This window comes from Vulpes vulpes, chromosome 5 (genome assembly GCF_048418805.1).
Source record: "Vulpes vulpes isolate BD-2025 chromosome 5, VulVul3, whole genome shotgun sequence".
NCBI classification, from domain to species: domain Eukaryota; kingdom Metazoa; phylum Chordata; class Mammalia; order Carnivora; family Canidae; genus Vulpes; species Vulpes vulpes.
In genome coordinates, this window is record NC_132784.1 from 105,735,999 (window position 1) to 105,749,834 (window position 13,836).

The window sequence follows — 13,836 nt, forward strand, 5'->3', positions numbered from 1 at the left end:
CCCCAGCTCAACAATGAGTGGGAGTTCAATAAATCGTGTTGGCTGACTGACAGCACAGACTCCATGAGGGATGGAGAACTCTTAGGGTCAACAGCTAGCACCTGTGAGTCCTGAAACCCCTGCCTTACTCCACACAGGAAGGCCCGGAAAACCAAATACTCAAGTGGCCATTGTTGTCAAGGACACATAGATTTTACCCAGAACTCACACTGGCTGTATTTATGCCCCACCATGTGCTTTTCAGCTCCTTAATTAAGGTAGGAATTGAAAGTGCTTATTGTAAATGAAACGAAGTTGAAATGATGGATGAGCTGCCTCTGAGAGAATTGCCACTCTGGCACCATTTGATCTCTTTCTCGTCGAGTGGACTTTCCAAAGGCTGCTCGTTGGCCTGTATGATAAGCTGGCCAAGGCTACCTGAAACTAGGGTCTCAGCACTTGCACACAGTCCAAATTTACATTACTCTCTGGATATAGCATCTCTCCATATTGATAAGAGAAAAAGAGCTTCTGAAAGTTGACTTCAAAGCACACAATAAGACCTCACACAAGACCTGAGAGACATCAGTGAAGGGTCTCAGGTAGGTTGCATGAGGCCTGTTTGGTCCTGCAGGTAGCTCGGCTCACCCTATACAGACATGACACCGTGTGTCAAACAGCACCCTCTCCTGATAACTTCTCCAGGATGGAACAGTGGCAACTATACTTGGGGACAAGGGGAAGATTGCTTGCTCTGCCATCTTGGGAATCCTTTTGAACTAAACCTGTTTCTTAGCTTAGTTGCTGGGAAGCACTCCTGTGTGAGTAGTCAAACCAAAGAAAATTAGAGGCTAGGCCTGGACGGGCAGGATATACCGTTTCAATATTCTCTTCCCCTGGGCTGGTTCTGCAGTTAGAAGCAGAGCCAGGCCAACAATCAAGGTCTGAAGCCCAGTCTCATCTGCCTTGGTCTTCTTGGCAATCAGAGGGAACCACAGCAGGGAAAAAATGCGCCTGAAGAATGAGCAAGTGTGTGAGGGGAGTTTATTCAAGCCAGCAGAGCTCTTATTTTGTTGCCATCAGAATCACCCAGAGGCCTTTCAAACATCCTAATGACCAAGGCCATCCCTATGCTCTCCTGGGGTGAAGTTCAGACGTCAGTGTTTTTTAAAACCCTCCAGGTGATACCTGGGAGAAGGCAAGTTTGCAAACCAGCATCTCAGGCCCTCTGGGTCCACTGGAAAGGCAGAGGCTGGAAGAAGACTTGGTGTCGGCCTCATCAGCTCCAGCTCTCTGGAAGCTAGCCAAGTCTATCAGCACCCCTCACCCCAAGGCTGACACACATCTGTTGACACATATCCCACCTGTTTCTGTTGCCTAGGGGGTGGAATGCTCCTGGGAGTGATTTTCTAAGAGCACCAATTTCTCTATGCATAACCAAAAGCCTATAGACATACCAGCCGAGGCTATTCTGTTTCAAGACAAAGGACTTCAGTAAGAAGAGTCTAGAATTAGTCTCTGCTCAGTTCACAAGGACAAAGAGCAACTGTTGCGCCACCATCAGTGTGATCCTTCCATGCCAACGGTCTGGTAAAGGCTGGGTTTAATTGTTTCTAAGGAGAACAGGAAATATTTATTTAGGATTAGTGGCAGCTGCTCCAGTGGTACAGCTGGGGACGGCGGAAGATATAATTAAGAAAATTGTGTGAGGGAGGTCTGGAAAGGCACCAGAAGGTACAGGAGCCTTGGTAGAAGTTGTTTGTATAGGCTTTTTGTGTGGGGGCATTTGAGTGTTAATAGGCACTTAGAAGAAAAAGATAAATACACAGTCTAATTAGCAGCTGACTTCAGGTTGCAAGATCAAATACAGGTATAATCCCATTATAGCCTACACCACAGGTCCTCAAAATTGTTTTGTTGAGTGAAATTGCATCATAACGAGCACATGTTGGAAACCATCATATCTCCCATCTTTTCCTCACAGGGGTCCCTAGAATCACCTAGAATGTTCTTCTAAAACAGAAACATTTGGGAAGGGAGTGGCAGGTGAGTTTACAATCACGGAAAAGACAGCAGAATTGTCCACAATAAAAGAAGTGAGCCGTGTAAGTAATGAGCAGAAGTCATCATCCTATTTGTTCTCTAGAAGTGTAAATTTTGAATCGCTTTGGCATGATAAAAAGCAAGAACAATTACCCTGTGCAAATGTTCTGTGTCCTTAAGCCAGTGGGCTTGGTCAAAGCTCTAATTCCTCATTCAGTTGAAGGCCCCAGATTCTTCTTTCAGGCCTGAGTAGCCACATGCCACCCACCTTGCCCACATCCCTATGAAAGAACTGTCCTACTTTCGGGTTCCACCCCACATTGTACGGATACCACACATTTATTTCATTCTGCCCGGGGTCACGTAGAGTTTGTCTTACTTCCCTCCCTCCCAAACCAGGTTATAAGTAATAAAAAAGCAGAGAATTTGTTTTAGCCATCTGTCATGGGACTGTGTTCATAGCCAATAAAGACTGAGTGTTCATGAATTTCAATTGTGGTAGCCCAGATTCTCTCCAGAGAAAACATTTTTTCTGACTGTAAGATTCCCTCCCTCCTTAGTCTTTCAACAATGCTAGAATCAGAATGGCTTTTAGATGTGCCCACCAAGAAAAAGTTAGCTACGGAGGCACCTGGATGGCTCAGTCCGTTAAGCGTCTGCCGTCAGCTCAGGTCATGATCTCAGGGTCCTGGGATCAAGCGCCACATCGGGCTCTCTGCGGGGAGTCTGCTTTGCTCTCTCCCTCCTGTTCTCTCTTTCTCTCTCTCTCTCTCTCTCTCTCTCTCTCATGCTTTCACTCTCAAATAAACAAAATCTTAAAAAAAAAAAAAGAAAGAAAAAGTTAGCTATAATATGCAAATGTGCTTCTTTTCAAAAGATGTTAGAATTTTATAGGACCTCAGAGAAGAATGGTCCAGTGCAGGTGAGTCAGTTGCTCAAGGAGTCACAGCAGGTTAGATCAGACGAGACCCACCACTGGGACTCAGATCCCAGGACCTCCAGCCTCTGCTAGGTGTCCTTTACCGAGGCTACCGGTTATGTCAGGGGCATTCTGAAAAGGCGCTCACTAGTATTCTTTTGCTCAGTAAATGCTTATGTGTCATTTGAGTTATATTTCAGAAAGAACTCATTCTCCATTCTAACTGAAATGTCATTACCATCGGTCTCTAACCTTTCAACTCTGTTAATCATCAACGGTAAGCTCTATCAGATGTACCAGAGCCCCTCCTCCTCTGATACAACCACTAACCACAGGCAGGCAATCCCAATTTACATTAATTACAATTAAATGAAATTTAAAATTTTATTCCTAAATTGCCAAAGCCACATTCCAATGGTCTATAGTTGCATGTGGCTAGTGGCTACCATGCTGGGCAGCACATAGTATCCCATGAGCACAGAAAGTCACTAGTGGAGCGAGTCACTGAGAGGGACCCCATGATGAATGAAAGAAGGATCTTCATAATGTGAACAAACACGACCAAATCCATCTGCTTTAAGTCAGAATTCTGGTACTGGGGCACCCAGATGGCTCAGGCAATTGAGCATTGGACTCTTGATTTTGGATCAGGTCATGATCTTAGGGTCCTGATATTGGGCCCTGCATTGGGTTCCACGCTCAGTATGGAGCCAGCCTGGGATTCTTTCTCTCCTTCTCCCTCTGCCTCTCCCTCTGCTCCTATTCTCATGTGCTCATGCTCTCTCTCTCTCTCTCTCTCTCTCTCAAAAATAAATAAAAATAAGTCAGAATTCTGCTACTGGGTTTTCTTAAACTTGGCAACTGTGTGCAGTTATCAGAGAATTTCTATAAAGTTAAATTTTAGGTTCAGCACATATCTGATATAGATCAAATTTTATCACTGGAAGACTTTGAGAGTTAACTAGCAAATGCTCAGAACTCTCCTTCGGTCTAGAAAACCATTATTCCTTGTCATCACCAAACACTCCATGAGACCAAAATAGGTACTTCCTAAAGCACTTGGCACAGGTTTTTGGTGTAAGGAGCCTCCCATTCCAAAGCTTTACAGCCAGGAAAAAGTTATTAGTCAAAGCCACTATTTTTTGACTTCTCTTTAAAGCCAGGTTCGTACAGAGTGCTTCACACTGTATGGCTTTTAATCCTCTCAGCAACTCCCTGAGATAAGCATTATCATCCATTTTTTATAGTAAAGACTGAGCTTCGGAGTGATTAAATTGCTTGCTCATTTCAGGGTTGACCAACCATCCCAGGGGGCAAAAGACTGGGATTTTCCAGTGTGCAAGTCTTCCAGTGCTATAACGGAGAAGTCCTTGATAAACTGAGATGGTTGGTCAGCCTATCAAGTTATAAAACTAGTAATCTCACAACAAAAATCAAGCTGAAGCCTGTCTAGATCTAAAATCCAAGTGGGGAGACACCTAGAAAAAATTTGCATGGGATTGTATGATAAAGATTTCCTTCTCTTGTCCCTCATATTCTTGTCCTAATTCCTTCCTCTGTTTCTACTTGGCATTGGATTAGAAAGCAATTTGAAATTTTAGTCCATGTGATCAGATTTTCTTTTTGTTAATTCCCAGTTTTCTTCCTACATAAATTAAGCTTTGTGTTGACATTCCAGTTATTAAAACAATCCCACAGAGTTTCGGGAGTTTGTTTACTGGCTTGGCACCTCCTCCAATACAATCTAACACATCTGATGCGTTCCCTTATAGGATTTAAGAGAGTCCCTTTAAAAGAGTCTGGTGAACACATTTGACATTTCACTTTCCTCAAGAGTCTTTGCCTGTTCTGCCTCCAGGAAAAGATAAATGAGCTACCCCAATGCTCCTCGAGGTATGGCAATCACCAGCATCACCTGCATCACATTTCTGAGCTCTACCCCAGACCTGGAGAATCAGGATCTCTAGGAGTGCAGACCAGCAATCTGTGTTTTAACAAGTTCTCCAGGAGATCCATATGCCCTTTATTTTTTTTTTTATTTTTTAAAGATTTATTTATTTATTTATGATAGACATAGAGCGAGAGAGGCAGAGACACAGGAGGAGGGAGAAGCAGGCTCCATGCAGGGAGCCTGATGTGGGACTCGATCCCGGGACTCCAGGATCGTGCCCTGGACCAAAGGCAGGCGCTAAGCCACTGAGCCACCCAGGGATCCCCCTCATATGCCCTTTAAAGTTTGCGAATCACCAGGCAATACTAGATCAGTGGTTCTCAAATGTTACCTAAAGTTAGAATCACCTGGAGAGCTTTTAAAATTGCTAATGCCCATGCCACACCCAGACCAATAAAATCAGTCTGGGTTGGAAACCCAACAATAAGCATTTTTATTTTTTTAATTTTTTGTTTAAATTCAATTAACTAACATGGAGTGTATTATTAGTTTCAGAGGTGGAGTTTAGTGATTCATCAGTTGCAGACAACACCCAGTGCTCATTCCATCAAGTGCCTTCCCTTTTTTATATATATAAAAAAAGATTTTATTTATTTATTCATGAGAGACACAGAGAGAAAGGCAGAGATGTAGACAGAGGGAGACACAGGCTCCCTGCTCCCTAAGAGTAGCCTGATGCGGGACTCCATCCCAGGACCCTGGCATCATGCCCTGAGCCGAAGGCAGATGCTCAACCACTGAGCCACCCAGGTGTCCCATCATCAAGTGCCCTCCTTAATGCCCATCACCCAGTTACACCATCCCCCCACCCACCTCCCCTTCAGCAACTCTCAGTTTGTTTCCTAAAGTTAAAAGTCTCTGATGGTTTGCTTTCCTCTCTGATTTCATCCTATTTTTCCTTTTCCAGATGATTCCAATGTGCAGCCCAGGTTGAGAATCCACAAAGGGGGGATGGAAGCACACTGCCTTCTGTAATTTTTAGAATAACTTCCTCCCTATGCAAAATAATACAGTGATACTTGGAATGATTTCTAACATTTTCTAAATACATCATTTTGGAGAATGATAATGAACAAAGAAACTAATAGCAAAATATCTTTTTTTTTTAATTTTGAATGGAAAAAAAAAAAACTCCTTTAGGACTGGCTGTGGTAAACGCCCAAACACAAATTGTGTATTCATGACAAGTTGCAGTCCTTTCAACAAGTGAATAAGCCAATACTGCCATAGGCAGGATTGTATTTTCTTCCTAAGGTCAAATGAGATGGCAAGAATAAGTTGGCAATCAAAGAAGTGACTTTTTGATATCTGTTTTCTATTACTCTCATTATGGAAAGTGATGATAGTCCACTTGCTATTAACGTCTCTACAACTCTGTGATTTGTGGCCAAATACTGAAGTTTACTTGATGGTGTAGTGAGTCTTAGCATGGCCAAAATGATGGGAGATAAAGGAAAAGTGTTGACACGGGGCATTTTTGAACACTGGGAGCATGGCTCTCCTTTCTGGCAGCTGTAAGGGATGGTGTAACCCTGATAGCCCATGGCTGTGTTTGTAAGCCCAACCCCGTTTGTTCATCAGGATTTGGCTAATTTAGCACCTGGCCAATTTATTCATCCCATCCATTTGCCTGAAGTTAAATTTGATGAAAACGAATTTAATCAGATTTGCCCAATTGATCAGGTTGCTGTTGTTTTTACTCAAAAGATAATGTGTTTCTTATTATAACCTGAGGGATGATGCAAAAGTCACCAAAATGAAATGCCCTAATGGAGGAGGCACGCTCTATGGTAACACCGCCACCTCGTGATGGCCTTTGGATGAGAAAGCCATTTTCATCTGGCAAACAAGTGGGAGTCATGGGCCTGGTCGCCTCTTTTAAAGACAAGAAGCTGTGGGAACCCTGTGAACTCCAGGCTGCTTTGGCAAATGGTTCTTCTTGTCCTAGAACCAAAAGCTCTTGATCATAAGAGGGGGTGGGAGGGGTGTCCCACCAAAGGGGGTTAGATCAACTGGAAACAGAGGCAGAGCCGAGGTGCCCATGATCAGATAAAGTAAAGAAGAGCCATGAGAATTCAGCAATAATGCTCCAAAGAGAATAGCATGCTGTCCAGCTTTAAAGGCTACACGTTCCAAAACAGCCAGGGCAGTACCACATCCTATGACTTAATACTTCATAAATAGGAAAAGAAGTAATATAAGTGGCCTGGAGGTACTCTAACACATAGTGCTTCTTCTTTTCTTCTTGCCAAGGAAAGCTATCGTATTCTAGAGTGGTATGTACTTGCCCCTCTTGAGACCTCCTTCTATCCAGTGCTTTCCCAAGCACAGGATTTGTGCCACTGCTGGAACATAAGAGAATTTTAGGGACACAGCACTTTAAATATGAGCTCAGGATAAACCCTGGGAAGAAGTACATAGGACCCCGGCTCACCTTCTTTGCCCACCTCAAGTCCTGTCCTACATTGCAAGGGGTCTCTGGTCTGTGGGCCCCAAACCCCACATATCCAAGCACTAAATACATCCTTCCTACTGAACAGCCTTCCCTTGCTCATCCCACACACCCAGGAGCCAGTACATCAGCAGCAGCACAGCCCATGTTCAAGAGGACAAGCATGGGAAAGCTTGGGTGTCTGGAGTGAGGAGTAAATGTCTGAAGATCTAGGAGAACTCGTCCCCAGGAGAACAGGGGCCACTATCCCCATGGGTTAAGCACATTTGGAGGAAGGCCAAGGATGGGCCCTCTTACAAAATGGGGCCCAGAGCAGGGACACTGTTGCTTTTGCCAAGGGTACACCCTCTGCTCTATCCTCATCAAGCAATCTTCAAGACCCTCATTGAGCATCTCAAAGGGCAGAGCGATCTTCACTTCCTAAAGTGCTTTGGTATTTAGTATGGATCACAATTTCAAAAAAGCTGCAAGAGCCAGGAAGTTAACATAAATGAGTGAAGGAGGCTGATGTAGGTCCAAAGAAGGTTGTGGGGAATGCGGTGAGCTGGAAAGAACAAGTTCTTTCCAAAGGAAACAGCCTCCAGCTGGGGCTGGGGGTGGGAGAGTTTGGGCTCCAAGTCTCTGAATCTTTCAGAGTTTCAATAACAACAACAACAACAACAACAACAACAGGCCACCAATGTAAGATCTTGTACAACTCCTTGATCCTAAATGTTGGCAACCTGTTCAGATTTTATCTTAAACACTCTGGGGGGTCCCACAAGCCACAAGCCATGTCTGCCTCGTGGTTTTTAATGGACGGGCTACTGGTTTGCCACCTCTGAATAAAAGCCTTCTTCATTAGATTGCATTGAAATCTGCTTCCTGGGGGAATCCCTGGGTGGCTCAGTGGTTTAGCACCTGCCTTCAGCCCAGGGTGTGATCCTGAAGTCCCAGGATCAAGGCCCACGTTGGGCTCCCTGCATAGAGCCTGCTTCTCTCTCTGCCTGTCTCTGTGTGTCTCATGAATAAATAAATAAAATCTTAAAAAAAAAAAAAAAAAAGAAATCTTCTTCCTTGGGAAGCCATGATTTACCCTTGGCTTCCCAAGGAAGCAAGGCAGTGACCAAGATTTAGCCTTCTCCACAGGCCATGTTTTGAAGCTAAACCTCACTTCCCCCAAATACCTCTTCTTTGTGCGACCACCTTCTGGGTCCCATGGAAGGCCACAGCCACCCACCTCTGGAAGCCCCGCCCTCCTCTGTTTACCTAAGTGGGCAACGCAGCAAGGGAAATGCTTCGACAACGGTTGCTTTTGCTTTGCGAGTAACCATTTTTCTTAGGTTTGCACGCCTGGCTTCAGAAAAGGAAATGATGACTCAGTCCCTGAACTTCTTGTACAAGGCGGGTGATTTCAGTAAGTGGATGGAAGGCTGACACTGTTAACAGCATTCTTGATTAGTCGGAGAGTATAAAATGAGGTGTGTATTTGATCTACTGTCGGAGTAGCAGATGGAACACAGCAACCATGACATGGTCGAGGTAGGACTTAATGGATCATCCTGAAGTGCCTGGGACTGATTAGCCGTGGTACAGCTACATGCAGTTTTTAATTGATTGATTTGAGTTTGTGGTCAGAAAATGACTGTCGGCTCCAGCTTATCTATAATTATCGGTAATCAGAACCAGACTTCTCTCTCCTTAATAGGCCAGGGCTCCTCCAGCATGCTTGACTTTTCTGCTTTTCAGACTACAAGCACTACCTAATAGCTTTCACTGCCATAACATGATACCTGCTGACCGTCAGGGAAAAAGACTCTGGGGGAATGAGTATAAAGGTAACAGGAACGCAGCTCATTCATTAGCTTCATAGTTTGACTATTTTGCGTTCAAGACAGTTTTAAATTAATGAGAGGTCTCTGATTCACAATTTAGCCAGTCTACTGGAGGCAAAACCAAGTGAAGGATTAAAACAAGAATTCCAGTAACTCTGGCCAAAATCTCATTTTTAACATAAAAAATTATCTTGATGCTAATTAGGGACTGGAACTATTTATAGGAGGCAGGGTCTCCCTATCCTGGATAGGGCACCACTAACTTTCCGACAGACCACCCAAATCAGAAACCTAGAAATTATTCTAGACCGCTTCTCCTGCTCACAGCCCCCAGCCCCCCACCCCCACCCCCGCCACAGCCCATCAATAATTAAGGCATACTGATTCCACCCATCAAATCTGCGTGACTTTAGAACACTTGTGTCTCAGAGCCACAGAGACCTGGGTTCAGGTTCTGACACTATCACTTATGAGTTACAAGGCCTTGAGCAAGTTATTCTCCCTTCTTGGCCACATTTCCCTCCAGTCTAATACAGAAATAATATACTTTCTTTAAGGGAGATTAATAATTAAATGAGGCGGTATATATACACCAAATGCTATGTATGTGTTTAATGCTCTATTTAAAATATTATTATTGACGTAGTATGTCTATATCCCCACCAGTACAATCTAAATCCTGGAGAGCAAATCTCATGCCTACATGAATGAAGAGGAGGGAGGGGATGGGAAAAAGGAGGGGGTCGGGGAGGAGGGGATGGGAAACAGGGGGAGGGATGTGATCCTGCGGGGGGCGAGGAGGGGGCAGAGATGGAGACATTTGTGAAGGTGGTGCCCACCACCTTCATTGGCTCTGAAATTGTGTGAATTCCCCTTGCTTTGGTGCCAGGCCCAGCTGTTTAGGGGCAATATCTGCACCAGCGGTGCCACCACTTATGAAAGCTATGGGACGCCTCTGCTAAAGGCCCTGCTACTATCTGCTAAAGCAGAGTGATTAACCACTGTGCTAAATTAGCTTTTGCTTTTGATCTCTTAATGCTCTGTTACTTCGATCTCAAAGATGGAGTATCTAACTCTCTCCAAACCTCCCTGAAATTTTTGTGGGAAGACAGTTCTTTTGGCCTTTTCTGTCTTGTTTTGTTTTTACTTAGAAGGTGACTCTTCTACCACTCTAAGGGAAAGTCATTAACCCCATTTTAGAAATGAGAAAACCCAGCCCAGGAGAGGTTACAAAAAAAACTTGCTCCAAGTCACACAGCACAGCTAGGATTCCTTGACCTCAAAGGCCTAGTAATTTCACCATAGAAATGGTCCCTTCAGGGGCCCCTAGGTGGCTCAGTTGCTTAAGCATCTGCCTTCAGCTCAGGTCATGATCCCAGGGTCTTGGGATTGAGTCCTGCTTCTCCCTCTCCCTCTGCCCCTCTCCCTGCTCATTCTCATTCTCTCTCTCTCTCTCTCTCTCTCTCTCTCAAATAAATAAATAAAAATCTAAAAAAAAAAAAAAAAAAGGAATTGTCCCTTCAATTCTTCCTTATGAATCCATCATTACAGATGCTGTTTTCTCTCTGTGTTATCTTATTCCTGAGGGAAGAAGAGCAAATGCTGGCATGACCTTCTGAGGAATTAGAAGGTAGATTCAATCATTCTACTCTCCGCAAGAGGCAAAAAAAGAGATTAATAGAAATGTCCACCATACCACTGGTACGTACTGTATGCTCTTCCCTTTAAGTGGCTCTGAGGTGCTCAAAATGCAAGAAGAAAACAGCCTGGGCCCAGGACAAAGACATGAATTGGAGTTCTGGCTCCTTCCTTCCTTCCTATCATTCCATATCAAATTTTCCTTAGTGGGCCAGACCCTGTTTTAGACCTGGAGATAGAACAATAAACAGAGCAAAGTTTCCACTCTCAAGCAGCTCACATTCTTGTAGGAAAAGAGAGAAAATAAACAAAGGAAGAAATAGATAAATAAATGTCAGGTGGTAATAAATACCATGAAAAAAAATAAAGCAGGGTAAAGGGTAAAGAGAGTTAAGGACTGTGCTATCATAAATAGGGTAGCCAGGGAAGGGTGGAGGGGAGGTGACATTTAAGCAAGAATGGGAATGAAGTGACAGATTTCAGGCAGAGTAGATGTCTCAGGTGCAAAGGCCCTGAGGTTGGGACACTTTAGGTATGTGTGGAGGGTGGCACTGAGTACAGGGAACAAGAGAGAGAGATGGGGGAGAAGGAAGTGGAGTGGAAATTGGGGTGATTGGGAAAGTGGGGGCAGGGAGAAGCAGCAGATCATAGAAGGCCTTACAAGACATAGTAATTACATTGGATTTTCACTCAGAGGGATTTGTTGGTGAAGGATTTAAGCAGCAGAATGCTTAACACAGTCTGCCTTATGTTTTTTAAAGGCTCACTTTGGCTACAATGTAAGGACTAAGATTAGAGACTAGGGCAGCTCCAACACAGGCGATGGCAATGGCGATGGCCATCAAGTGATGGCCATGAAGGTGTCAATGGCTGGCTCTTCTTTGAAGGGAGTCATGGGGCAGCTGGGCTAGCTTCAGTGAGATACTTAGCCTCTCCTGGCTTCAGCTCCCTCATCGGTAACATGAGGATAACAATACCAACCTTATGAAAGCACTGTGCGGATGGAATACGATCATCTATAGAAGTGTACCTGCTGTTGGTTTCCTTTGTTATTTGGGACAAAGTCTGCAACATTATGGAAAACTCCATTGCCCAGATACTCGGCCCAAGACGTGAGATATAGCACCTTGTGTTCAGAGTAACAAAAACAATTTTGAGTCTCTAGCAAGATTATAGACACGCCTATCTCCTTGCTGTAAAGAGGTCTCCCAGGTTTTATAGTCCACGCTAGGACCATGGCACATGAAAAATTATAAAATGATGAGCCAAGTGAACAAGGAGAGAATCGTGAGAGTTTTATTCATGGAATAAAAACTGGAAATATTTGTGAAAATATCTTAATAGTGATTATACTTGGTAGTGACACTGCAGAGAATTTTTCATTTGCTTTGTGTTTTTCTGTGTTTTCCAAAACAACAGAGTCCAAAGGGTATTTTAAGAGCAATTGCTCTTATATCCAGTTAGTAAGAAGGGTTAGAATGTCGGAGATAAAAAGTGAGAAAAATAAGTTATGATGAAATTATAAGTGAGGGAAGGGCTCAAAACAATGGACATTTTGTGGACATTAATTGTGCATGGGACACACCGAGTAGCTATTTAATTTATGTAAATTAATTTAATTATCTCTGTCCTGCCCTAATTACAGGCAGGATCAAAATGATATTGTTGCAGCACCTGGTGGCTCAGTCTGCTAAGTGTCTGCCTTTGGCTTAAGTCATGACTCCAGGGTCCTGGGATGGAGCCCCGAATCAGGCTCTCAGCAGGGAATCTGCTTCTCCCTCTTCCTCTGCCTGCTGCTCCCCCTGCTTGTGTTCTCTCTGTGTGTCAAATAAATAAAATCTTTAAAAAACAGAACAACACACCAAAATGACAAAGTTTAGGAATGTATGGTTGAGTACAGGAAAGGGATCCAATATAGTGCAGGATTAAATGAAGATATACATCCCAACAAGCTCTGGAGGAACGAGGCTTGGGCTCCAATTGTCCTCCCTTAGGGAACAGAGCCAGGATGTGCTTCTTTCTAGATCAAGGACCACTGGTGTGTGCATGGAACACAACCACACAGTGAACCCAAAGGGAGTCCCAGCCTGGACTTCGTATACCCTGCTGGTCACACAGGCTTAGTCTTGATGTGTGACCAGCCCACCCGCAGAGCCTTCAGGGCCTGACTGAGATCAGGGACAAATCATCAGTGTCACTGCTACCAAAAAAAAAAAAAAATGCTGACAAGTGGGTACAAATTTTCCTGGGTGGCTCCTTAGGTATGTGGTTACAAGGCAGTGCTACTGATCTGTACATTTCGTGCCTTGGCTCCCTGGAGTCCCATCTTCCTCTTGAAGGCAACATGCACCTCTGCGTTCCATCTGTTTCTCCCTCTGTGGATATGTCAGGATCATTAGACCCTGCACGTGTGAGGACAAGACAAAGAAAAGTGGTCGGCCCTGCAAAGGACCTGTAAGGTAAGTGTTGCCATTACTACGTTGGATCACTTCATACAGACGTCTGGTCAGTATGACGCTAAGAGCCTCCACCTCTAACCTTTGCTGCCTTGCCAAATATCTCATCTGGTCATTATATCTTGGCATGAGGATGCTGCAGAGCAATAGAGAGGAGCAAACTATCCTGCCACACAAATAAGGAAGAGGAGACTACGAAGGTTTAAGTGACCTGCCTCATTCCTGACCCTACTGAATTCTAACTTATTAAAGTCTTCTCTCCTTCTAGAACTTCCCATGTCTAATCTAAATCAAATGCATACATTTCATCACCTCTCTCTCTCTCTCTCTCTCTCTCTCTCTGATTTCAAGACAATGACCAGGGCCCTGACCCACTCATACAACACTTTTGTGCAAATCATGGAAGGTACCCCATCCTGTCTGTAGATGAGGCCCCAGTGAGTCTGGAGCTCAGCCTCTGTTCAGCCGTGGGCACGAAGCCCTGCTGCTGGTGATAGCCTGACCACGGTATCTGAGGTTCCTTCCCATGGCTGGATAACCCAGATGGCTCCCAGCAGGCCGAAATTTCCACCTAAATATCTTGT

The 13,836-nt window shown here is 44.3% G+C and overlaps 1 long non-coding RNA gene across 1 annotated transcript; it reads left to right on the forward strand.

The window, feature by feature from the left end:
* The first annotated feature begins 1,962 nt into the window (after positions 1-1,962).
* Positions 1,963-8,187, forward strand: LOC140599078 (uncharacterized). Its single transcript, XR_012001799.1, has 2 exons — positions 1,963-2,025; positions 5,800-8,187. It is a non-coding gene; the product is annotated as an uncharacterized lncRNA (long non-coding RNA).
* Positions 8,188-13,836: the final 5,649 nt, after the last annotated feature.